Here is a 26,900-nt window from a genome sequence, read left to right as displayed (position 1 = left end):
TAAAAAATATGATATGCATCTAAATCACTATCTCAAAAAGCATTAATAATAGCTTTTAAAAAGTTCTTAAGTCCTGGCGGTAGAATTGTAAAGCCTAATGGCATTGGGGAGTATTGACCTCTTCATCCTGTCTGAGGAGCATTGCATCGATAGTAACCTGTCGCTGAAACTAAATTCTGCTAGCTCATTGGCACAACTGATGGAGCCGCTCCTTTACAGTGCCAAAGACCTGGGCTCAATCCTGACCTTAGCTGCTGTCTGCGTGGAGTTTGCCCATTCTCCCTGCGACCAGACGAGTTTCCTCTGTGAGCTCTAGTTTTCTTCCACAAGACACACAGCTCAGTAGGTTAACAAACCACTGTAAATTGCCCTAGTACGTAGGTGAGTGGTAGGATCTTGGGGGTGGGGGTTGAGCTGATGAGAATTAGGGGAGAATAAAAAGGGTTGATTTAGGATTAGTGTAAATGTGAAACAAACTTGGGATTTTCCTGATACTTCTCTTGATGATCCTACACCGTGAAGTCATGAGCGTTTTCCCTGGTTTACTTTAACAATCTGCCTCTTGCCTCACTGGAGTGATGCAATCAGCTTGCCTTTGGGTCTGCTGAGATCGAGCAGACAACTCACAAGCCCCGATAGTGGTTGAGAGGAAGGTCAGAGACCTCAGGGGCTGAGGTTGGATAATCTCCTCCATCTCAGTAGAGGTTCAACCTATTTCCACAAAATCACATTTTGACCAGGGGCTTGCATGACATTCCCAAACCAGTTGACTATATCACAGTGGTCATTGTAACGTGGGCCAGAGCCCACCCCAGCCCAGGAGCCACCCACACACTGCTTGGTGACGGGAGGACTCGCATGTCCCAAGAATTGCCAGTTTGCTTATGCTCAGCTTCTATATATTGTGGAGTTATTTAAACACACATTAGACAGTACCACATTAGCCACTCATTCTAAACCAAACCCGCTATATACATTTTCCAATTCCCATTCCGACATGTCGGTCCACGGTCTCCTCTTGTGCCAAGATGAGGCCACCCTCAGGGTGGAGAAGCAACACCTTGTATTCTGTCTGGGTAGCCTCCAACCCGATGGCGTTAATATCGATTTCTCTTTCCAGTAAAAAAATTTCCTTCCCCCTCCCGTCTTCTTCTATTCCCCACTCTGGCCTCTTCTTACCTGCCTATCACCTCCCCCGGGACCCCGTTTTCCTTCCCTTTCTCCTGTGGTCTACTGTCCTCTCCTATCAGATTACTTCCTCTCCAGTCCTTTACCTTTCCCATCCAGCTGGCTGCACCTATCACCTTACAGCTACCCTTCCTCTCCCCCCACCCTATCTTTTCAGTCCAGAAGAAGGGTCTCGACCCAAAACAGCGACTGTTTATTCATTTGCACAGATGCTGCCTGACCTGCTGAGTTCCTCCAGCCTTTTGTCTGTTATCCACTATACACCTACCATGCACTTGAATGTCATCCATAGGCACAATGTATATCAGACCCATTGCTGATGCAGACGCATTGAACACCAACCAGTTTTACATCTGCCCATTACATATCTCTAATATGTACCTTTACTGGCTCCTGGTTGCATTATTTGCCACACTCAGCAATGCCTCCTCTTCCCAAGAATATTGTGGTAAGCAAGGCTCCCCCTTCCCCATTGAGGGCATCCTGACAAGTTGCATCTCCATCTGGTTTAGGAGCAGCTGAGCGTCGGATCAGAATTCCCTACAAAGGACTGTGAGAACAGCTGAGAGGATCGTAGGGGCCTCCCTACCATCTATCTGGGAAATTTATCAGGAGCGCTGCATATGCAGTGGTCCTTAGTATTATCAGCGATCCCACCTGTCATCCAGCATCCTCTTTGACTTTCTACCATCAGGCAGGAGACTCCGATGTATGAAAACAGGAACGGTCAGGATGAGAAACAATTTCTTCCCCCAGGTCATTAGGCTTCTGAACTCCCAGCCGCATTGTATTCGAAGTGTCACCGGTTAATCAGTTCTGGAGTTATTGAAACCTTAAAATATTTAATTTATACACTTTAGTTTGTTATTTATGCGTGATTCATCGGTAGATTTTATCCTTACCTTCACAAGTTAGCATGCGAAATGTGCGTTATGTGTACTACTGTGCATTACACGCTAGTTTGGAGAAGTATTGTCTTGTTTCTATATACATGTATATAGTTAAATGACAATAAACTTGACTTGACTCTTACTGGAATATGCTCTGGGACTGAAGGGTTGCCATAAAGTCAAAGATGACATCTTACACACAATCTGCTGGTCCCATTACACACACACTATGTCATCTTAAAACTTATTTTGCGCCCACCCAATGTAAACTTGCCCACTATAAATGCCCAATTATATACCAACTATTATGTATTATGCTTGATATAAATTTCCTTTAGTAATTTGTAAACAACAGCTTATCAGACAGTTATGTTTCATAAACCGCTTGTCTAACAACCATAATGGCATGCTTTTATCCTGTCTCTTAGTGTGAGAATTCATGTAGCAACATCCCTAACACCCTAACACAAGATCATACCCATTTCGTATTTATCCAAAACCTGAGGCATCACTTAAGAACGTTACAATGTTCTCTTTCTTTCAGTGACATACTGACTTGTTATTTGGGAAACCAGAGCAACCATTTTGAACATAGCGAGGTCCCACAAATGACTATGAACTGAACGAATGGTTAACCTTCTACTGATGACGTTGATGAAGTACCACTGGCCTGGACTTCAAACAAAATCGTTGCTCTTCAATCAGATGGTGCCAGTATGGCTTCTTTTCAATAGATCACCTGAAGGATGGCAAACATGAGGAAATCTGCAGATGCTGGAAATTCAAACAACAACACACACAAAAGGCTGGTGGAACGCAGCAGGCCAGGCAGCAGCTATAGGGAGAAGCACTGTCGACGTTTCGGACTGAGACCCTTCGTCAGGACTAACCGAAAGGAAAGATAGTAAGAGATTTGAAAGTAGAGGGGGGAGGGGGAAATGCGAAATGATAGGAGAAGACGGGATGAAGCTAAGAGCTGGAAAGGTGATTGGTGAAAGTGATACAGAGCTGGAGAAGGGAAAGGATCATGATACGGGAGGCCTCAGGAGAAAGAAAGGAGGGGTGGGGGAGCACCAGAGGGAGATGGAGAACAGGCAAACAACTAAATATGTCAGGGATGGGTTAAGAAGGGGAAGAGGGGCATTAGCGGAAGTTAGAGAAGTCAATGTTCATGCCATCAGGTTGGAGGCTACCCAGCCGGTATATAAGGTGTTGTTCCTCCAACCTGAGTTTGGATTCATTTTGACAATAGAGGAGGCCATGGATAGACATATCAGAATGGGAATGGGACGTGGAATTAAAATGTGTGGCCACTGGGAGATCCTGCTTTTTCTGGCAGACCAAGCATAGGTGTTCAGCGAAACGGTCTCCCAGTCTGCGTCGGGTCTCACCAATATATAAAAGGCCACACCGGGAGCACCGGACGCAGTATACCACACCAGCCGACTCACAGGTGAAGTGTCACCTCACCTGGAAAGACTGTCTGGGGCCCTGAATGGTGGTGAGGGAGGAAGTGTAAGGGCAGGTGTAGCACTTGTTCCGTTTACAAGGATAAGTGCCAGGAGGGAGATCGGTGGGAAGGGATGGGGGGGACGAGTGGACAAGGGAGTCGCGTATGGAGCGATCCCTGCGAAAAGCAGAAGGGGGAGGAGGGAAAAATGTGTTTGGTAGTGGGATCCCGTTGGAGGTGGCAGAAGTTACGGAGAATTATACGTTGGACCTGGAGGCTGGTGGGGTGGTAGGTGAGGACAAGGGGAACCCTTTCCCGAGTGGGGTGGCGGGTGGATGGGGTGAGGGCAGATGTGCGGAAAATGGGAGAGATACGTTTGAGAGCAGAGTTGATGGTGGACGAAGGGAAGCCCCTTTGTTTAAAAAAGGAAGACATCTCCTTCGTCCTGGAATGAAAAGCCTCATCCTGAGAGCAGATGTGGCGGAGACGGAGGAATTGTGAGAAGGGGATATCCATTTTGCAAGAGACAGGGTGGGAAGAGGAATAGTCCAGGTAGCTGTGAGAGTCTGTAGGCTTATAGTAGATATCAGTAGATAGGCCGTCTCCAGAGATGGAGACAGAAAGATCAAGAAAGGGGAGGGAAGTGTCGGAAATGGACCAGGTAAATTTGAGGGCAGGGTGAAAGTTGGAGGCAAAGTTAATGAAGTCGACGAGCTCAGCATGCATGCAAGAGGCAGCGCCAATGCAGTCGTCGATGTAGTGAAGGAAAAGAAGGGGATGGATACTGGTATAGACTTAGAACATGGACTGTTCCACAAAGCCAACAAAAAGGCAGGCATAACTGGGACCCATACGGGTGCCCATGGCTGCACCCTTGGTTTGGAGGAAGTGGGAGGAGCCAAAGGAGAAATTATTGAGAGTAAGAACTAATTCTGCTAGACGGAGGAGAGTGGTGGTAGAGGGGAATTGGTTAGGTCTGGAATCCAAAAAAAAGCGAAGAGCTTCGAGACCATCTCGGTGGGGGATGGAGGTATATAGGGACTGGACGTCCATGGTGAAAATAAGACGGTGGGGGCCAGGGAACTTAAAATCACTGAGAAAATTCAAAGCATGAGAAGTGTCACGAATATAGGTGGGAAGAGATTGAACAAGGGGGGATAAGACAGTGTCAAGGTATGCAGAAATGAGTTCAGTGGGGCAGGAGCAAGCTGAGACAATGGGTCTACCTGGACAGGCAGGTTTGTGGATCTTGGGTAGGAGGTAGAAACGGGAAGTACGGGGTGTGGGAACTATGAGGTTGGTGGCAGTGGATGGGAGATCCCCAGAGCTGATAAGGTTGGTGATGGTATAGGGGACAATGGCCTGGTGCTCCTTAGTGGGGTCATGATCAAGGGGTAAATAAGAGGAGGTATCAGAGAGTTGTTGCTGTGCCTCGGCTAGGTAGAGGTCAGTACGCCAGCTCCCTCCTTATCAGCAGGTTTTATAGTGAGGTTGGGATTGGTGTGGAGGGAGCGGAGAGCAGAGCATTCAGAAGGAGTGAGGTTGGAATTGGAACAGGGTGTGGTGAAGTCGAGACGGTTGATGTCCTGTCAGCAATTAACAATAAAGAGATCCAGAGCAGGCAGAAGACCAGAGCGGGGTGTCCATGAAGAGGAGGAGGGTTGAAGACGGGAGAAGGGGTCATCGGTGGGGGTAGGAGAGTTCTTGTCAAAGAAGTAGGCTCGGAGACGGAGCCAGTTCATGGCGTACGCAGAACTTACTCAGGTGTGGGCGAAGGGGGTCAAAGGTGAGGCCCTTAATGAGGACAGAGCGCTCTGCCTCAGAGAGCTGAAGGTCGGAGGGAATGGTAAAGACCCGGCACGGATGAGAGATGGGATCAGAGGGGGGAGGAAGGCTGGTAGTGTCAGTGGAGAGGGAAGGGTTGGGGTGAGAGGAAGATGGAGCCTCTGAGGGCCCAGGAGCTGACGATGGGATCTGAGGGAAAGGGGATGGCAGAGTGGTGGTGGGGGAAGGGGAGACGGGAGTCACAATCGCAGCATGTGAAGACCCAGCCTGGAGTTCAAGGCTGGAGTCGCAGTCAGTGGTTGCGCAATCGCTTTGAAGCTGTCCATGGCCGTTGGAACCCGCGTTGATGGTGCTGGATTTTCAAAATGCCCTGGGTCGCTGGGGCAGCCGAGATCGACAGCCAAGGCCAATCCATGGCCGTTGGAACCCGCGTTGATGGTGCTGGAGACCGGATTTTCAAAATGCCCTGGGTCGCTGGGGCAGCCGAGATTGACGGCCGGGGCGAATCCATGGCCGTTGGAACACGCGGTGATGGCACTGGAGTTCGGGTTTTGAATATGCCCTGGGTCGCTGGACGGATGGATGCCCTGAAGGATGGTACCTCTGTCCGTGCTGCACTCCTTCACTGCCATAAAACATTGTAAGCCAGAAGTATTTACCAATCTTCTGAGTCTTGTATCATCTGCAAACTTTGAAATTATGAATTATGTCTTGTGGACCCAAGTCCAGTTCAGTAATACATTACAGCAAGCAGTGGCCTCATACTGCCCCTCTGTGTGCTTGCAACCCCAATAATACAGCTGCAATATCACTTCCAGAAGTCACGCGCACCTTCTGTATGTGTCCAATCTGACCTTGATGTCCTACATCCTTCTGGTCAGAGGTTCTAACCTGATACCCTCACCTTCTTCTCGGACCTCTTGCTCTGCCTGTGCCTCAGGACCAGTCAGTGACCTCTGACCCACAGAGCTGCTGAATTGGGCGACATAAACAAATCACAGCCAGCCATTGGTGGGGCCAATCCTGTGCTGTAAGCAGTGGGTTAACCAAGGAATTGGCCCACTGGAGTCTGTTCAGTCTGTCTTTGCGTTCACTCCATGCCAACAGCAACCCCCTCCCCCAATGGGATTTAATATATTAAAATTAAAAACATATCCCTCTCACTGTTGAGAAAAGATGTTTTGAGTTGAGAGCTGCAGTGTGTGGAGAATACAAAACATGGCCACAGAAGAAATTCTGAGAAAACCATTGTTGAGACAGATGGAAGCAATTGGAATCTTTCTCATGCTCGCTCTAGACTGAATGTACAAGCAAAGTCAGCATTTACTTGGAGCTTCTGCACTGTGAGAAAGTATTCAAATGGAGGAGTGAAAGGTCTTGTCCCTTTTTGCCACTTCAGCACCCTTCCCCTGTCACTTGAGCCCACGCATCACCTCCTCAGACCTTAACAGGGGGCACAGCAGCAACAGCAAGGTGGCAGGGAGATGGAATCAGACTTTGCTGTAATTAATCCACCCATTCACACACTAACCGGGAGAAAGACCTTTCCCCCGTTCACATCAGAGCATTAGTGCATGTTGCTAAATTAGTAATGAAGATCAATGAAGAAATTATGTCAAGCAGCTTTAAGGGATGCAAAGTACCACATGGCATTTTAGCAATTACAATTATAAAGATCATTGGGATTAAGGAGATGGTAATAGTATGGATGAAAAATTAGGTCTGGGACAGAAGGACAGCTCTCAAAAATTCAAAGTTCAAAGATAATTTTATTATCAAAGTACATATATGTCACCATATACAACGCTGAGATTCATATCCTGTTGGGCACACTCAGCAAATCTATAGAATGCAGTAGTAACTATAACAGGATCATTGAAAGATCAACCAGAGATCAGAAAACAACAAACTATGCAAATGCAAATATAAATAAATAGCAATAAATAACAAGAACATGCAACAATGAGATAAAGGGTCCTTGAAAGTGAGATCATTGGTTGTGGGAACATTTCAATGATGGGTGAGTGTGTGTCATTATCCCCTTTTATTTTTGTTTCCCAGTTACTTCTCAGAAAAGAAATTCGCGGCGAGGTCAGTGAGAGTCCACTGCTTATTGTAATGTATTGCTGATCTGGAACTGGGCATACCTGCATCATTTCAATGTTTACAGATGAAGCAAAACTAAGAAATGGTGTAAGCGATGATAATCAAAGCAACAGGCTCAGGGGGCATTGACGGCTGAATTCAGCAGATTGAATTTAGTACTGATCAAGGTCAAGTAAAATGAAAGCGAGAACGCTGGAAATACACAACAGTTCAGGCAGCAGCTGTGGAGAGAGAAACAGTATTAACATTTAGGGTCAATAACTCTTGAGGCTTTGACCTAACCTTTTAGCCTCATTTCTCTCTCTTTGAAAAATGACTAACCTTTTTGGTATTTACAGAAAACAACGGTTTGTACCAGATTTCTTTCATTTGCAATATTTTGACTTAATTGTCTCAAGGGAAGCGTTTAGGTATGCCAGCCAATGGCGTAGAGTCATCTGCACAGGACTTCCAGGCAAGCGGTCCCAGGTTCGAATCTGGCTGGATCCTTGCGCACGTTCCATCCGTGCTGGGTTGAGCATCAAGCTAGCAACTCGGCCTCGTGAAAAACAGACAAAATGGTAAAGAGATGGCAAGGGTGTTACCCAATACTCCACAGGCGTGGAAAGGAACAGCAAGAGTTTAGGTAGGAAGATGAAGCAGAGATTAATGAACAATGTCTAGTATATACGTTAAACTGAGGCAGGAACCAGAGAAACGTATGTGTTTAATATTTCAACATTATCTGAGAAATTTTGTCTATATATTGCTTGATTAAGCATTCTTGTAGGTTTAAATAATTATGGGTTATATGTAAAAATATGTTAATTGCATGCATCATCATGCTACCATATGATACATGCACGCCTCGCTTAAAGTAAACTCAAAGTTAGGCCTGCGTCCTTGGACTCCCTTGTCTTTCTTTGAATAAGTTTAATGTTTTGAAGTTACAAACTTATCAGAAACCAGAGTATATGTTCACTAATGTTTGAAGTGCTTTTAGGAACACACAGAACTTCTCTCTTTATATTTCATGAGGAGGAGAAAATAAATACAGAAGCTATTAAAAAACTTCACAGGAAACTGGCAATATCTCGGCAGAAGCAGTGAGTTCATTTCTGGACACCACATTTTAGGAAGAGCACCACAGTTTTGAAGAGCTTGGAGAAGATATTTACCAGAATAATTTCAACGATGTAGGAATTCTCACATGATGAGACTGGAGAAATGGTTCTGTGCTTCTGAGAGCAAGGAAGGTGAAGGGAGGTCAGAGAGGTGTTCAAAATCACAATGAGCAAGTCAAAATGAAGCACCTCCATTGGTGGGAGGTCGGGGGTGGGTTCAGGCTGGGCTGACCTGAGGACTCAGAGTTACTGTGGCTCTCAAGGGAAACAGTAGGATACATTTTATTGCAAACAGGTTGCTGTGATCTGATGTCTCAAACAAGGGGACATGGTTTCAAGGTAAGGAACCTATTCTTTAAAACCAAGGTACCTAAGGAACCTTGAAGGGAGTGAGTTTCTGGAATCCTCTGCCCCAAAGTTGTGGAAGTTGATATATTTTTGAAAGGCAAAAGGATTAAGGGCTGTGGGAATAGAGTCATTTGAGTAGCAAAACACAGAAAAAGGCCCTTTGGGCCATCTAGTCCATGCAACCTGGTCTTCCGCCTAATCTGATCTACCTTCTCCCCCAAACCACAGCCATCCATACCTCTCTCAACCACGTACATTTCCAAACTTCTCTTAAACATTACAGCTGAACCCATATCTATCACTTCCGCTGGCAGCTCATTCCACATCTGAGGGAATTCCCCCCTCAGATTTCACCTTTCACCATTAACCCATGACCTCTAGTTCTAGTCTCAGCCAGCATGAGAGGAAATGGCCTGCATGCATTCAGCCTATCTATAACTGCTCATAATCAAAGTTCAAAGTAAATTTTATTATCAAAGTACATACACTTTATGTCACCTGAGATTCCTGTGGGCATACTCAGCAAATCTATAGAATAGTAACTATAACAGGATCAATGAAAGATCAACCAGAGATCAGAAGACAGCAAACTCTACAAATGCAAATATAAATAAATAGCAATAAATAACAAGAACATGAGTTAACAAGATAAAGCGAACTTAAAGTGAGATTATTGGTTGTGGGAACATCTCATTGGATGAAGTGAGTATAGTTATCTCCCTTTATTCAAGAGCCTGATGGTTGAGGGGTAGTAACTGTTCTTGAACCTGGTGGCGAGAGTCCTGAGGCTCTTGTACCTTCTACCTGATGGCCACAGCAAGAAAAGAGCATGGCCCGGATGGTGGGGATCTCAGATGATGGATGTTGCTCTCATACGACAGCATTTCATGAAGATGTGCTCAATGGTATACCTTACAAACCTGAAAACATTTTTCTTCACTCTAGCACAGAGGAAGAGTTGAGGCCTGGGATAGATCAGCCATGAACGTCTCGAGGAGCCTACTCTTGCTCCCATTTTCATGTGTTCTGAGGAATGCACTGCTGGAGGGGGCAGGGAAGTAGACTTCAGAAACCTTTAAAGAGGAATTGGCCAATTATTTGAAGTTGTAAAATACGCAGTGGTGTGGGGAAAACGCGGGTGCAGGAGACTCATTCAAAGTGCTGATACAGGCAAAATGGACTGAATGGCCTCTTCTATATGCAAGATTCCATTACTTCCCTCCATATCCCTCCAATATCCTTGCATTCAGTGTCCAACTAATCACTCACACTCACACCATTACCCTCAATGACCAGAATCCACTTGCTGGTCACAGATCACCTGGACCTGACTGATTGGGATCAAGACTGGACTGCTTTGGACTTGATTGGACTAGAAGAGCCGTGGCTTCACTGGGTTCAATCTTGAGCTCAGGTGCTACGTGTGTGGAGTTCGTACCTTCTCCCGTGACGACGTGGATTTCTTCCCGGTGCTCTGATTCTCTCCCACATCACAAAGGTGTGCAGGTTGGTAGGTTACATTGCCCCTGGTGTGTGGTGAGAGGTAGATTCCAGGAGATGTGGGGAAAATAAAATGGGATCAATGTAGGATTCCCGTAACGGGTGGTCGATGGCTGGCATTGACTCAGTGGGCTGAAGGGCCTGTGCTTGTCAATATGCCTCTATGAAATATCCTGGCAATCCAATTCATGACTCAACATGGAAAAGAGGTAATGGGAGAGAAAACTGATAAACAACCCCAGACCCTAATCCTAGATTTGCGATTCGGGAACAAAGGTCCAAGCTTTCCACCATTGAAGCATTTGGCACGAGCTTAGAGGGGTCGCACGTGGTCAAAACTGTCGATACTCACCCTTACGTTACTGAAAACAACTGGGGTGTCCTGCGACCACAGTGCAACCAAGATCAAAATGAGAGAGGCTATGAAACCTATTGGCATTGAGCCAAAACACAAACTCCACTGTCAATCTGTTTGCAGTGTTAATTGTTGAAAACATACTCAGATTATGTCTCAGCGTTGGCTGGTATTTATTATCCACTCTCAGGAGTGCAGGCTGACATTATGCCTGGTTCCCAAGTGGAATACATGGGCACAGTGTGATTCTCCCTCCCATACTAAATAAATTCTGCAAAACCTAAAGGTTATACTGGCTCAGGCACTCCAGACATTCTTCAAACAGATCCCTACTCATTTGAAATATGCTAATAATAACAATAACAATCAGTGTTATTTTCCATCTGTTCACTGGAGGTGTCAGGAAAGGCACGAGTTTTTTTTTAAATGCTTGAATTCATTTGGCACCTTTCACTGGTTCAAGAAGGTTCCAAAGCATTTTACCGTTATGCAGCTGATGATAACATCCACAGAGCCTCAGGTCTGGTAATCCTGGCAGAACATTCTTTAACCAGGCCTGCAGAACACCAGCCAGTGGGCACCAACCAACAGACAACCCTTGGAGTTAGTTTCCTAGTGTGGGGCTGCAGTCCACCTTGGCCTACAGTGGCAAAAGTGCCGTTTCCTTGACAACCCTCTCATGTTCACAACATTCTGACTGCTGTGGGGATGCTTAGTTTGATTCTAATCTACAAATGACCACATTTCCAGTGTGTACAGCTTGCTCCAATGGGAGCGTAAGCCCATCAATTTCTGTTACATAACGTGCTTGCATAACCTCACACCTCAGATAACCTTAGCACCAATGAAGTCAAGCAGTATGTGCCAGGCAATCATCACACAAGACTGATCTCAATCCAGCATCCCCAAGGACCAGGAGCTGATCTCTGGGAGCAGGAGTGGGACCTTGAGCTCAGAACGGGAGCGAGCGCTGCACACCTCAAGTGGACAAGCAAAGCTGAAGCTGTGGACCTGCATCACTGCAGGGAGTCTCAGTCTTTTCAAAGAAATCAGACAGCTGGGATCACTCGTGCACTTTGCTATTGGGGAGGGATCAGCTAGATCAGTGGTTGTCAAAGTAGGCTATATTCCACCCACCCCCCCCCCCCACCTCAGAGGCAGTGAGATAGTGCTTAGTAGCAAGGGGGAAGGAAGCTGAGGGATTATGGGCTTAGTTTAAGAAATGAATTACTTATTATAAATATTTGATCCTCAGTGCCTCATTATCAATTACAATGATCATGCTCATTATCAACGATCACTCATAGTCAAGTATGATTCTTCTGCTGGCGGTTGGTCTAGTCACTTGTAGGTCTTGGGATGACTGAAGAGGCTGACCGTGATCCCCAAGTCCTATTTGCAGTGTTGGCAGGTATAAGTCATTGAAGTGGTGGTGGATGTAGCTAGTTGGGCCTTTCCCACTCTCTTCTTTCGTTGACATCGCTTAGTCTCAACGGCACAGTGGAGGTATTCTTCAAGCTGTGCAGTCCCCTCGTAGACAGTCCTTCTCCATCTTTCCCTATCCTGTGCTAAATTCTCCCATGTGTCCAGCTTAATGTGGCACTTGCTCAGGTGGGTCTTGGCATTGCCCTTGAACCACTTTATCTGCCCTCCGGAAATGCGCTTTGCATCCCTGAGTTTGCCAAACAGGAGTCGTTTAGGGAGGCAGGAGTCAGGCACACGGATGATGCGGCCATCCCATCGCAATTGGTATTGCGTCACAATTGTAGCTGTGGAGTTAATGTTAGCTTCCTCCAGGATGCACGTTCTTCCAGCAAACTCTCAGAATCTTTCGGAAGTATCTTTGATGATAAGTTTCTAGGGACTTTATGTGCCGGCTGTATGTTGTCCATGACTCTGCTCCATGTAGCAAGGAGGGGAGGACTATAGCTTTATAGACCAGAAGCTTAGCGTTAGTCTTGATATCCTGATCTTCTCAGCCTGGCAAAAGTTCCACTTGCACAGCCTATTCTATGATTTATTTCCAGGTCAGTATTGGCTCTTGAAGAAAGAAGGCTGCCGAGAGATGGGAAATGACTAGTGCTCTCCAAAGGGATGTTGCCAACTTGGATAGTTGGTAGTTTGGGAGCTTGATCCGGAACAGGTTGGTGCAGGACTTGGGTTTTCATAATGCTTAGATCAAGCCCCAGGAGCTTGAATGCTCTGGCATCCATCATGCACTGTAGATCCTACGATGGCATCGTCATCTGCATATTGGAGCTCCATGATGGGAGTAGTTGACACTTGCTCTTTGCCTCGTCCTATAGAGAATCTGGACTCCTTGTGGGAGGTCTTGGTCTGTGAGGAGAAGAATGGTTGCAATGAAAATGGTAGTGTTGAGACCCCTGTTGGTCCCAAGTCTCAACATTAAAAGGTGCTGTTTCAGAGCCGCTGTTGCTGATGACAGCTGCATTCATATCATTGTGGAGGAGCTGCAGATTTTGAGGTATCTCTCTGAGTACCCAATTTTGGACAGTATCTGCCAAAGGGCAGGACAATTTACAGAGTCAAATGCTTTGGCAAGGTCTATGAAGGCCATATAAAGTGAGAGATTTTGTTCCTGGGCTTTCTCCTGCTGTAAAAATCATGTCAGATGTTCCTCTGGCTGGACAGAAGCCACACTGAGACTCAGGCAGGAGATCTTCAGCCAGAGGGGAAAGCCAATCACATAAAACACAGGTGAGTACCTTTCCTGTTGTAGAGAGGAAGGAAATGACTCTATAATTTCACAGCCAGCAGTCCTTCATGGGATGTTGAGGGAGCTGGTTGATGTCAACAGTGGTATTACAATCAAGTAACTCCTGCAAGTGTTCCTTCCATTGAGAATTGATGGCTTTATTGTCCTTTAGCAGCCTTTGTCCATCTTTGGAGCAAAAGGGGTTTAGGCCACAATGGTTTGGGCCATACACTGCCTTGATGGCAAGAAAGAAACTCCTGATATCAACAGAGACAGCAAGCTGCTGTATTTCTAGGGCCCCTCTCAGTCCACCATTGATTCCTTATTTCCCTTAATCTACACTGGACTACGGCTTTAGCTTTGGAGAGGGCTTCTGTTTTTGCCTTGCAGTTGATGTCCTTCTGCCAGGCACAGAAAGCTTTCCTTTTAATTAGTTCTTCTATTTCATTGTCACTTTCATTAAACCAATCTTTGTTTTTCCTGGTCTTGTATCCAATGATGCTTTACAAGTATCAAGGATGCTGGTCTTCAGTGTGGTCTGGTGTGCTTCAGTGTCCTCTGGATACCGCTTGTGAGTCTTGTAGAATGGGCAACCCGGAGATGTTATACCTTCACTGTGTCTTTTAGGCTCTCGATGTTGAACCTGGAATAGCCCAGCTTCTTTTGCACTCTACTCCTCCGCATGATTTTGATGGTTTGTGAGCAAATAAGCCAATGGTGTGTCCAGCCATCATCATGTAATCCCTTGCTAACCCACTGTTTTCGTAGACTTTGCTTGAAGCACATTATAGTTGTTGAAAAGCAATGTGACAGTTCTGTACTTGGCATATCATGAGAAATCTGGACTGAAGAAATTATGTATTTCCAGGCCCGGCCCACCCATTATTGCTGTTCACTACTGAAATACACTGTCCACTAGTATGATTCCCATACTCTAAACAGACAGCAACACAACTCCTGTGTGTCATTCAATGGGGTAAAGTTCAGAATCTGCCCTTTCAAATAGTCCTGGCTACATTTGACAGGCTCCTTGAACATTTGAAGAGGATACACTCTGATAAAGCAAATAAGAATCTGACTTATTTTCAGTTACTTCCTGAAAACTTTCAGAAATGGAAAAAAAAACTTTAAAACAGTTTGCCAGCACTTGACACAAAACAGTGATGGTACACGTGCTTCATGCAACATTTTATTGCTCATTGTTACATCTGGAAAGCCCATGCAATTGGGAAGAACTGATTCTGCCAGCAGTAAGGGAGGTTCTGAGTACAGTTTTGTATAAGTCATCAGACCAAATAATTAAAGCTAATTCACTCTGCAACAATACTGTTTAAAGATGACTAGATGAAATGTCTGAAAATGCGGAAAGTACATCACACTACATACCTAGGACAACAGAATTTGCTCTGCAGTTGAATGAGTCAACTTTGCCAGTCAATGAATCTTTGCCTCTTGGTTATGCTTGCTTCATAAAAGATGAAAGCCTTATTCAAGAGTTATTTGCAAGGAGACAGAAACAACTACGAAATGAGAGTCAATATTTCAGGTTGTTGACAAACTTTTCAAAAAGAAGTACATTCCACTCAACAATATTCTTGCTTGTGCACCATCAATGACAGGACACAACTGTGGGGTTATTATTGTCTTTTTTAAAAAGCTGTACCGAACATTGTTACCATTCTCTGTGTAATACACAGAGAGCATCTAGTTGCAAAAAGCCTAAGTGATTGGTTGCATAAATCATTAAATATTGTTATCACAGTGGTAAATAAAATCAAGCCCCATGTTGTCAGTTCTTGACTATTTCCAAGAATTTCATCATTGAGAATGCAGAACAGTTTGAACGTTTGTAGAAGCACACAGATGTCAGCTAGCCCTCTAAAGGAAACTGCCTGAGGCGCTTTTATGCGCTTTTTGAAACTGATAAAATTCTTCGAAGACTCGAATGTTTCATTCAGTAATTAACCTAAGAATATTAGGCACGGCATTGCTCATTTGTCAGAATCATTCGTAAAGTTTAATGAAATCAATCTTCAATTGCAAAGAAGTTATGTGAACCTTATCAAAGTTAAATCAGTTGTCTACACTTTCTGTCCAAGGTAACCCGTTTTAAGTACAACACTGGTCATCACAACTTTTTCCAATTATTGAGCCTATCTGAGTTGGATGAGAAGGAAAGAATATCAGATGATGATCTTCATGTATACCTTGCCCATCTGGGTGAGCTACATAAAGATATGCCAGAGACACTTCAGGATCTTCTCTTGCTCTCAATTCCAGACTGGGTAATAAATCCTGAATATTTGTAATGAGGAATTAACAGGAAGGGTGGGGGAAGAATTGGTCTTGCTACAAAATGACATTGAGCTGAAGCCAAGGTTCAAAAAATTATATCAAGACTTTTGACAGCAGAATGAAATCTCTGAACACTATCCTGCAAATTGGAAAAAGGTCAAGATGTTCCTTATTGCCTTTCAAACATCATATTTAGAGAAACGCTGTTTTAATGCAGTCACCAATTTCTTTCAAAGCAACGAAAAAGACTGCAAATTACTGAACATGGATATCTGAGGCTTCTGAATTTGAAGAAGCTAATATCACTGCACCAAACCCATCCATCTCATTGAAAAGTGAAAAAGCAATGAAGTACAGAGTAGTTGGGTGACTAATGTATGCTCAAAAATTGTTGAAGAGTTGCTTTTACTGTAATAAAATAAAGAATTTTATTTGTAGTAGTAAATGGATTTGAATACTTTCTACAATTACTTGTCACTGCTTTGAATTTGCAGTTCCTATTTTCTTTCACTGCATCATAAAACAAAATTCTTTATATTTTTTATGGAATGGGGGAAGGGGAAGGGGAAGTGGGAATGTGGTCTGGGAGCCAGTAGGGTGGTAACCGAAACACTGAGCTAGGGAAGTTATTTCCACGGTCGTGGTTTTGTACAGACATTTTTGACCACGTGAAGCTTTTCTTTAAGCCCATAAGATATAGGAGCAGAAGTAGGCCATTTGGCCCATCGAGTCTGCTCCACCATTCAATCATGGGCTGAACCAATTCTTCCAGTCATCCCCACTCCCCTGCCTTCTCCCCATACCCTTTGATGCCCTGGCTAATCAAGAACCTATCGATCTCTGCCTTAAATACACCAAATGACTTGGCCTCCACAGCCACTCCTGGCAACAAATTCCACAGATTTACCACCCTCTGACTAAAGTAACTTCTCCGCATCTCAGTTCTAAATGGACGTCCTTCAATCCTGATGTCATGCCCTCTTGTCCTAGACCCCTCTACCATGGGAAATAACTTTGCCATATCCAATCTGTTCAGGCCTTTTAACATTTGGAATATTTCTATGAGATCCCCCTTCATTCTCCTGAACTCCAGGGAATACAGCCCAAGAGCTGCCAGACGTTCCTCATACAGTAACCCTTTCATTCCTGGAATCATTCTCGTGAATCTTCTCTGAACTCTCTCCAATGTCAGTATATCCTTTCTAAAATAAGGAACCCAAAACTGCACACAATACTCCAAGTGTGATCTCACGAGTGCCTTATAGAGCCTCAACATTCCATCCCTGCTCTTATATTCTATACTTCTAGAAATGAATGTCAACATTGCATTTGCCTTCTTCACCACCGACTCAAGCTGGAGGTTAACCTGTAGGGTATCCTACACAAGGACTCCCAAGTCTCTTTGCATCTCTGCATTTTGAATTCTCTCCCCATTTAAATAATAGTCTGCTCGTTTATTTCTTCCACCAAAGTGCATGACCATACACTTTCCAACATTGTATTTCATTTGCCACTTCTTTGTCCATTCCCCTAAACTATCTACCGGTAAGTCTCTCTGCAGGCTCTCTGTTTCCTCAACACTACCAACTCCTCCACCTATCTTTGTATCATCGGCAAATTTAGCCACTAATCCAATAGTCCAAATCATTGACTTACATTGTAAAAAGCAACAGTCCCAAACTGACCCCTGTGGAACTCCACTGGTAACCAGCAGCCCGCCAGAATAGAATCCCTTTATTCCCATTCTCTGTTTTCTGACAATCAGCCAGTGGTCCACCTACGTTAGTAACTCCCTTGTAATTCCATGAGCTCTTATCTTGCTAAGCAGCCTCATGTTCAGCACCTTGTCAAAGGCCTTCTGAAAAACCAAGTACACATCTACTGCATCTCTCTTTCCTCCTTTTAGGTTAGTCATGCAGGATTTTCCTTTCAGGAAACCATGCTGGCTTTGACCTATCTTGTCATGTGCCTCCAGGTATTTCGTAATCTCATCCCTAACAATCGATTCCAACAACTTCCCAACCACTGACGTCAGGCTAACCGGTCTATAGTTTCCTTTCTGCTGCCTCCCACCCTTCTTAAATAGCAGAGTAGCATTTACAATTTTCCATTCTTAAAAGATCATTGTTAATGTCTCTGCAATCTCTCCATCTACTTTCTTCAGAACCCAATGGTGCATTCCATCAGGTCCAGGAGATTTATCCACCCTCACCTTGCAGTTTTCTCACTTCAGTGAACGGAGAATCAATAGGAGCACAGAATGGAACTGTCGATGGAAGAAAAGGTTCAACGATTGTACAACGCATCCTGAGTCACAGGTTCTTCACACACCTAGCTTTGATTTGATTGCAAGCTCTCCCATTTCTAGGCCTGAAGGTCATAGGTTTTAACCGCAGAGATTCACAGACATAAAGCAGGCCAGGGGTTTCTAGGACCCATAAAGGGACTACAGCAGTGTCTGAAAGTCAGTCAAAGAAGGTTTATTATCAAAGTGTGTATATGTCACAATATACTACCTTGAGGTTTATTTTCCTGCAGGCAGTTACAGGAAAATAAAGAAATGCAATAGCATGTATGAAAAAACTGTAGATAAAGACTGTCATGAGGTGGAACTGAGGGATTTCTGCATTGTTGGATCCTGGTCGTTTTGCAATCCGAAGGTTCTTCGGAAGCCAAGAATGAGGGATTCAACTTGTTGCTTATGACCATTTTATTAAATGTTACAAAGGCAAAGAACAACAGAAAGTGTTGAAAGAACAAAGGAAGGTCAGGATTAAAAAGAAGTCTTATACCAGACTAGAGATAACAGAAATTCATTTTCATTTTAAAAATCTTTTTATTGATACATCACCTTCTACAGCTATAAAATGATACAAAACTTCAACAAGTTGATATATATACGATTAATAAAGCTGGGAAAAAAACTTATCAAAAAAGGATAATATATGATAATGAAAACAAATTTTATAAAGGGAAGGAAAAAAAGAGAGCCCCGACTTACTAAATAAAAAAGAAATCCCACTGACTACAAGAGAAGGAAAAAGAAAAAAGAAAAAAACCATTAGGAATCAACTCCCGGAGCAATACGACTTACCATCGTCCATATACATTAAAAAAAATCATCAACCGCCAATTCATGTTTATATAAAATAAAATTGGAAGGAAACCGTATAAAATAGTTCGAATTAAATGATAATATTTGGCAAAAGAGCCCCATCTTCTCTCAAAATCAAATCGAGGATCAAAAGTTCTACTTCTGATTTTTTCCAAACTAAGACATAACATTACTTGGGAAAATCATCGAATTAAGGTAGGGACAGAGGTATCTTTCCATATATAACAGAAATTCCACTGATAACAATTAACCAACCAAATAGCCAGATTCAAGAAGTGTGACACCTACTACTAAAACCGAGAAGCTTCTAGGAAAATACAGAGCCAACTGTACCATAAGCACTGGAAAATCAGGTGGCACGGTAGCGTAGTGGTTAGCACACGTTTACCGTACAAACGGTCCAGATTCATTTCCCATCGCTTGCTGGATGTTCTCCCCATGACTGCGTCGGTTTCCTACAGGTGATCTGGTTTCCTCCCACAGTCCAAAGATGTGCCAGTTGGTAGGTTATTGGTCATTGTAAATTGTCCCGTGATTAAACTCAGATTAAATCGGGGTGGCGTGGCTCGAAGGGCCTTCTCCCGCGCTGTATCCCAATTGATCGATCAATTGATAGATAGGTTCACTGACCAATTACATGTATATAGGTGATTGTAAAAAATACAAAGTTAAACGACAAGAAAAATACCATTTCTACACCACAATCCAGCAGCTCTGTCCATGGATAAGCGAGCACTAACGGCCACACTTGTGGGAAACCTGTACTGTCTGATCAGCAGTACTGAGGGAGAACCCTAGTACCCAAGACCAGGAGAAACAGAGCGACATAAGAGGTGGCGGGGCCGGCTGAAGAAGGGTATTGAAGGCATGGGAATAGCTATTGGTAGGTCTTGAGGAGGTGCAGATAGGAAGAGGTGAATAAAAGCTGAAAGTCGTAGATGAGGAGGAGGAGAAAACAACTGTTAGACACACAACTGGAAATGCTGACTATCTGCAATTTTAGGAACTGCGTAGGAGGTCGAAGGCTTGTGTTGGCATGGGAATGCAGTGAAAAACTAAAGCGACAGGCAGCTGGAAATCACTGCTCTACCAACTGAACAGAGGTTATCTGCAAAGAGATCACCCAATCAGCATCTGGCTTGCCTAAGATAAGGATCTATCTCTTATTGTGAAAATATTATGAGAATACTTACCACAATAACATTGTCAAAATCAGACAAAACTGACCAAGATGGCAGTGAGGTGTGATCTTTGTTTTTAACTTGCTTAAGGTTTGTAGGGATGGTTTTATGGACAGAGAAGGAAGTTAGTGGTCAGCTTAGGTAGAGGGATGAGGGGGAGGTAGAGATCAGGCCAGAAGTCTCTGCTCTACGGATGTGGGACATTCATGGTCAGATATCAGACCAGCAGACCAATGTGGACGAGGGCTGGTGACCCCTCCCCCTGGATCACCAAGTTTCCAGAATTAGAGTTCCATACAGGCAAGAGGAACGAGGGCTGGTGACCACCCCTCCCGCCCAGGGATAGGGATTGGAGAGACCAGAGTTTGAGGCTTACCGTTCAGGGTCTCGTCATCGGCAAGTCTGGAGTTCAGGGCCTAGTATTCGGTGATGGGCGTGTCCTGGGGGTCGATGCCAAGGATTGAAACGCGAAGGTGGATCGGAAGTCCGCAAGTCGAGGCCTGATGGCCACAGCCCCGAGTCTGCGAATCTGCTGGGCCCAATACCAGCAAGTGGAAATCCGAGTCTGCTGGGCCCAATACCAGCAGGTGGAAATCCGAGTTTGCTGGGCCCAATACCAGCAGGTGGAAATCCGAGTCTGCTGGGCCCAATACCAGCAAGTGGAAATCCGAGTCTGCTGGAGGTCGGAGGCCAAAGGCGGCCTGTTCTGGGTTTGGAGGACTGTGCGTGTGCGTGGGTGGACGGGTGAAGGGAGGAACGGGGCTTGCTTTGCTGTTGTTCTGTCACTTGAGTTGTTTCACTGGGCATTGTGGGCATGCCACGTTGGCGCTGGAATGCGTGGTGACACTCGCGGGCTGCCCCCGCACACCTCGGTTGCGCTGGCTGCGAACACAAATGACGCATTTCACATTATGTACATGTGATCAATAAATCTGAATCTGATCTCCCATTCACTTCTTGGAAAGGACACAGAATCCCCTGGGTAAAGTTTGAACACGGCCAACAGAGAACCATGTCCATCACATATCTGGTGAATATTTCCACCTTCTAGAACATCTGAAATGTACTGTGTTTGAGAGATGGTTCCAAAAGGCCATGGAGTCATATCAAAACTGCCCTTCGTCAATTTAATTCCGAGTCACATCAAGGAGACAGGGTTAACAGCACTGAATGGGGTAGCAAATATGTGAACAAACATTACATAGGCATCTTTGATGGCTCACAGAGAAGAAGGCTCTGTTTTCTACCCACCCCTTGCTGCACCTGGACGAAGAAAGTTCATAGCAAGGGATCATGTTAGTCGGAATCAGAATCAGGTGTACTATGTCCGGCAGGTGTTGTGAAATGCTTATTGTTAAGAGATTTGTTAAGTCAGTCTTCCACTCGCATGCATTGATCCTTTTCAACAGGGAGGGAAATAATGCCCAAGAAAAACTGAAGCTGAGCATTTGGACAAAAAAGATGAATGTTCAATTAGAAATGACAAAAATTGCCATGGGTTGAATAATGACAGATTTTCAACCCATTACGGATTGCTAGACATTTTGCAGACATCTCGTGTTTGCAAAAACGCTCGTGCCCTGATGTGTGTGCACTTGTCAGCTTGTATTTGTGTGAACCTATGTTTTAACCAGTCAGGAAAGCTAGTAGGAAAGAGAGAGTAAGGGAGATTTTGTGTAAACGTAAACCCAGTGTTGAGTCACTGCAACATTACTTCATGATGTGTCAGTATTTATAGTTCTAAGGCAGAAATGGAAAATCAGTCTGTCTTTAAAATGTTGTAGGTCAGAGCTCCTGCTCAGAGTGCGACTCATAGGCCAGGACATAGCATCTCATAGGGGCAAGCAGTCTTTGGGGACATTAAGTCTAGACCATCAGTCTTCAATTTTACTCAGACAGCTGACCTTGCACAAAACTTTCCTTTGTATCCCAGACAACTCTTGGTTCTGGGTTTGTATCTCTAGCCTGAAAAAGTGGGTAGAGAGAAGGAAAGGACACTGTAATGTCCTCTTTAATTAGATTACAATCTTCTGACTACCTGTAGCAACTGATCTCCCAGCTCAAGGCTCTCAATCGATCTTGTCATAGCCCTTGCACTTTATTTGTCTACCTACATGACACTTTCTCTGCAACTGTAACACAACTGAAACATTCTGCACTCTGCTTTTTACCATAAGACATAGAAGTAGAATCAGGCCATTCAGCCCATCAAATCTGTTCCATCATTCCACCTCAGCTGATTTATTACGCCTCTCGACCCCTTTCTCTCGTCTTCTCCCCATAACCTTTGATGTCCTTACTCATCAAGAACCTATCAACCTCTGTTTTAAATATAACCAATGACTTGGCCTCCACAGTCGTCTGCGGCAATGAATTCCACAGATTCACCACCCTCTGGCTAAAGAAATTCCTCCTCATCTGCGTTCTAAAGGGATGCCCTCTGGTCCTAGACTTCCACATTATAGAAAACATCCACTCTATCTTCCGGCCCTTCACGCCACTGGCGTTTGGGGCAGCCGTGAAGGTCCTCCATCTCCGGTGGTGTTCAGGACTTCCTTCATCATGTCGGTAGCTTCCTTGCGGTCTTCGCTAACGTCAGTCGTGCAAGTCCTGGATGCAGACTGAGGAGTACTGTCGCACTCAGGCGTGGTAGGAAACTCCATTACTGTTTCCGGTAATAATTTAGTTTTACCAGTCAGGGCTGAACCCCCAAACCCAGAGAACCAGTGTTAATCTGGCCTTTACCCTTTGACCTGTGTGGCAACGGTGACCCTACCAAGAGCCAAAGCATAAAGCCCTGACTCCAGCCACCATATCTCTATGGCTCACAAGCCTCCAAACCCTACGACAAGGTTGTTGTCCTCTTGGAGGATCCGCTCTATCTAGGCCTCTCAATATTTGATTGGTTTCAATGAGATTCCCCTCCTTTATCACCTCAGTGTAATTGTGTATGGCCACAATCAATGAGGATGGCATGCAAAACAAAGCTTTTTACTAAATATTTTTAGATATTTACTAAAAATATTTACTAAATATTTTTACTAAATACCCATTACCTCGTTCATCCTTAACTCTTTCCCTCCACCTCTCATTCTCCATGCTCAGCATAAGGACATAAGAAATAGGAGCAGGAGTCGTTCTGGCCCATCAAGCCTGCTCCGCCACTCAATAAGATCATGACTGATCTGGCTATGGACTCATCTCCACCTACCTGCCTTTTCCCCATAACCCTTAATTCCCCTACTATACAGATTGCACACAAACTGCATTTTGGAAATGAGTTTTGTCTTTCCATCGAGGGCACAGGACCCTCCTCCCCCTTCACCACTCATTGCCCCCCATCCCCCAGCATCCTTCACACACTCTGGCCGTTCAGCACAGGTCGGAGTACTTAACCCTAGGGTGGGCCATGCCACAAATTCTCCGCCCAGCCGCTGTCCTCACCTCCTATCCATGTGCCTCACCCCTTTTAAAGGGAAAAAGGGTTATGAAAGGAATGAAAGGGTTATCTTACAAGGAACGTTTGATGGTCCTGGGTCTGTACTCCCTAGAATTCAGAAGGATGAGGGGGATCTCATTGAAACCTTTCAAATGTTGAAAGGCCTAGTCAGACTAGATGTGGAAAGGATGTTTGCCATGGTGGGAGAGTCTAGGACAAGAGGGCACAGCCTCAGGACAGAGGGGCGCCCTTTCAAAACAGAGATGCAGAGAAATTTCTTTAGTGGTGAATTTGTGGAATTTGTTACCACGGGCAGCTGTGGAGGCCAGGATGCTGGGTGTATTTAAGGCAGAGATTGATAGGTTTTTGGTTGGACATGGTATCAAAGGTTACGGGGAGAAGGCCAGGAACTGGGGTTGAGGACGAGGAAAAAAAGGATCAGCCATGATTGAATGGCAGACTCGATGGGCTGGATGGCCTAATTCTGCTCCTATGCCTTATGGTCTTCTGGAAAAACCAGTAGAGTTAAGGGGATAGAGAGTTAAACAGCTTCTCTGAAGAGGAGAGGAGTGATCAGCTCTGAAGGAGTTAGTGTAGGAGGCAGAGTGATGAGAGTGATTACACAGAGCGATATCTGTGGGGGAGGATACTCATTTGAAGTTTGTGTCTGTTCCGGAATTGCATTCATCTCCATTAAAGCATTTGGGTAAACAAAGGGAGATAACACGGTAAAGATGCAGAAACCTTGAATGAGCCCTGGACAAACTGCTTCCATAAACAGACATTCCTGACAGACTACCTCACTGAAACCAAGAGCCTGTGGAAAGCCAGCCCTTCAATTACCAGTTAGCCAGGGACTGTCTAGTACAGAAATAACAAGCGGTGAAAAGGAATGTGCAAGGAGCGAGAATCCCAGAGGAAGCGGGAAAAGATTTGTCAGGAGAGGATGACGAAGTCTGCAACAACTTCCAGTTTTTAATCAACAGCCCCTCAGCGACCCCAAGGCTCCCAGCTGAAACACAGTGTCTAGCCCCCAGCAAAGCCCCCCCTGGAAACCCCAGCTCCCAGGTGGAATGTCTGCTTTCAAGATAGTTCCTGCTGAAAGTGCCCAATTTAAATAAATTATTAGTAGTGAAGCAATACTTGTCATCCATTCAGCTAAGTAAGATGATGTATGTACAGATGCAGAAAATACAGACCTGGTGGTTGTGAGATTGCTTAACCCTGTCTGTCCCACACTGCTCTTGCTGTTTAGAATACGGGTCAACCATGCTGGGCTGACACCTCCGCCTTAAGTGTAACTGGGCTGACTTCTGGCCTCCTCTCCGTTGGACCAGGGTCAGCGTCCTGCTTGGCTGCAATGTTGGGGACTGCGCTGGAGTACATTTCTGCTGCTCGCAGCCCTGGGTGCCTCCCGGATGTACACGATTCCACTTGCGGGTCCGTTCCGACAATATTCAATTCAGCATTTTTGGCGGGTTCTCGCAACCTGAAGAGAGAAATTTACCTTCACAGGCCGTGCAGTGGTCACCCTGTCAATGCAGTCACGGCGGGGGTCAAACTCTAAATAAAACTTATTATCAAAATACATATACTGCTTTAAGATTCATTTTCTTGCAAGCATTTAGAGGAATGTAACAGAATTTATGAAAAATTATACATAAACAAAGACTGACAAAGAACTTACGTATAAAAGGTAAACTCTGCAAATAAAAAATAAATAATAGCAAGGAAATGAGCTGTAAAGAGTCCTTGAAAATGAGTCTGTAGATTGAAGAATCAGTTCAGAGTAGCGGTGAATGAAGTCCTGGCTCAGAAGCACACTCTTTCAGGAGTTGTAGGGTGATAACTGTTCCTGAATCTGGCAGCGTGGGACCTAAGGCTCCTGGACCTCCTGTCCAATGGTAGTAGTGAGAAGAAAGCATGGCCTGAATTGTGGATGCTGCTTTCTTACGCCAGTACTCCTTGTAGATGTGCTCAATGGAGGGGAGGACTTTGCCTGTGAATGGACTGGGCATAAATCTATCACTTTCCTGGATATTGGTGTTTCTGTATCAGGCAATTAGTCTTCAATGTGCAGCAATAGAAGATTGTCAAAGATTTTGATGGTGCACCTATAATAGACAGATGGGTGAGGATGAGGTCAGGCAAGTCCATCCCTCACGATGGCTAATTTGTTACCTGCCCTTCAGGACTCAATCTGTGTTAATGCACATTAAAGTCTGCACAGGAGTACATCCAGTGACCTCACTACTTTCAGTGCTTTATCCAAGTGTAGGTTAATGTGAGGACCTCCGCTGAGGAGGAAGGAAAAGAATAATGGGGAGTAGCTTCACTTGCCCATGTTTAACTTGATGCCATTAGGTTTGGGGATCAATGGTGAGGTTTTCCGGAGCTAACCCCTCCAGTCTATATATCAATATACTACCATCTTGGTGAGACAGTTCTACCAGGGTTTGAATTGGTGGACAACATGGCTGGCCAGCTGTAGAGCACAAACCCAGGAACAGAACAGCATCAGGCTCTTGCTTGGCTAATCTGTAAGAGAACCCATCCCAATGTTCGAGCCCTAAAGGAGGATTTTGCAAGATCAGTTAGGATAGGAACAACTTTGCGGTGTGTGAACTTTGTCCTAGGTAGGTCTGTTCTAGTATTACCCTCATTTTTTTTTTTATAGAGTGATTATGATGGTTTTCGAGAGCTGTTAAAATAAAGTTTTCCGGGCCTGGTGCCAAATACAGGTCAGACAAGGTAAGTAGACAGATTTCCTCCTGTGAAAGATATTAGTGAGCCAGACTGATTTTTTGACTATCTAGTAATCTCACAGTCACCAATACAGAAAATAATGTTTTCAGTGTTAATTCTAAAAGATTTAAATAATTGATTTTAAATTTTACACATCATGGTGGGAAATGAGGATAGAAATCTAGATTATTGGTGCAGGCATCTGGATTGTTCATTTAGTAATTTTAACTACTACCACTATCTAACAGGAACTAGGATTTTCAAGAAGTAACTTCTGGGGGAAATGCAGTCTGAGTCTTGGCTTCTTAAAGTCTATGTTATTGATTTAGTCGTGTGGTATCTGTACTATGTAGACAGATTGGATAATATTATAATGCTTTCAGGGAAAATGAGCTCTGAGAGACGATGTTATAATACCAATAAAGTTAAACAGTGAACAAAAATATGGCTTTTGGTTTGGCTGTATTCATGGGTATTCATGTACAGTTGAATGACCATTAAACTTGAACTGGAAAAATACGCCAGATGAAGTATTAGATGATGAAACGTGATATTAAATAGTTTGATGGAAAAAAGAATGTTTTTCTAAAAGGGAGATTAAAATATTGCTGTGCTGTGGGAAATTAACAAGCAGGTACAGCAAGGAATTGAAAAGCAAATAAGATGTCAGTCTTTATTACAGAG

This window comes from Hemitrygon akajei, chromosome 7 (genome assembly GCF_048418815.1).
Source record: "Hemitrygon akajei chromosome 7, sHemAka1.3, whole genome shotgun sequence".
Classification (NCBI taxonomy): domain Eukaryota; kingdom Metazoa; phylum Chordata; class Chondrichthyes; order Myliobatiformes; family Dasyatidae; genus Hemitrygon; species Hemitrygon akajei.
The sequence above is the reverse complement of the archived record's forward strand: the minus strand, read 5'-3'. Positions refer to the sequence as shown.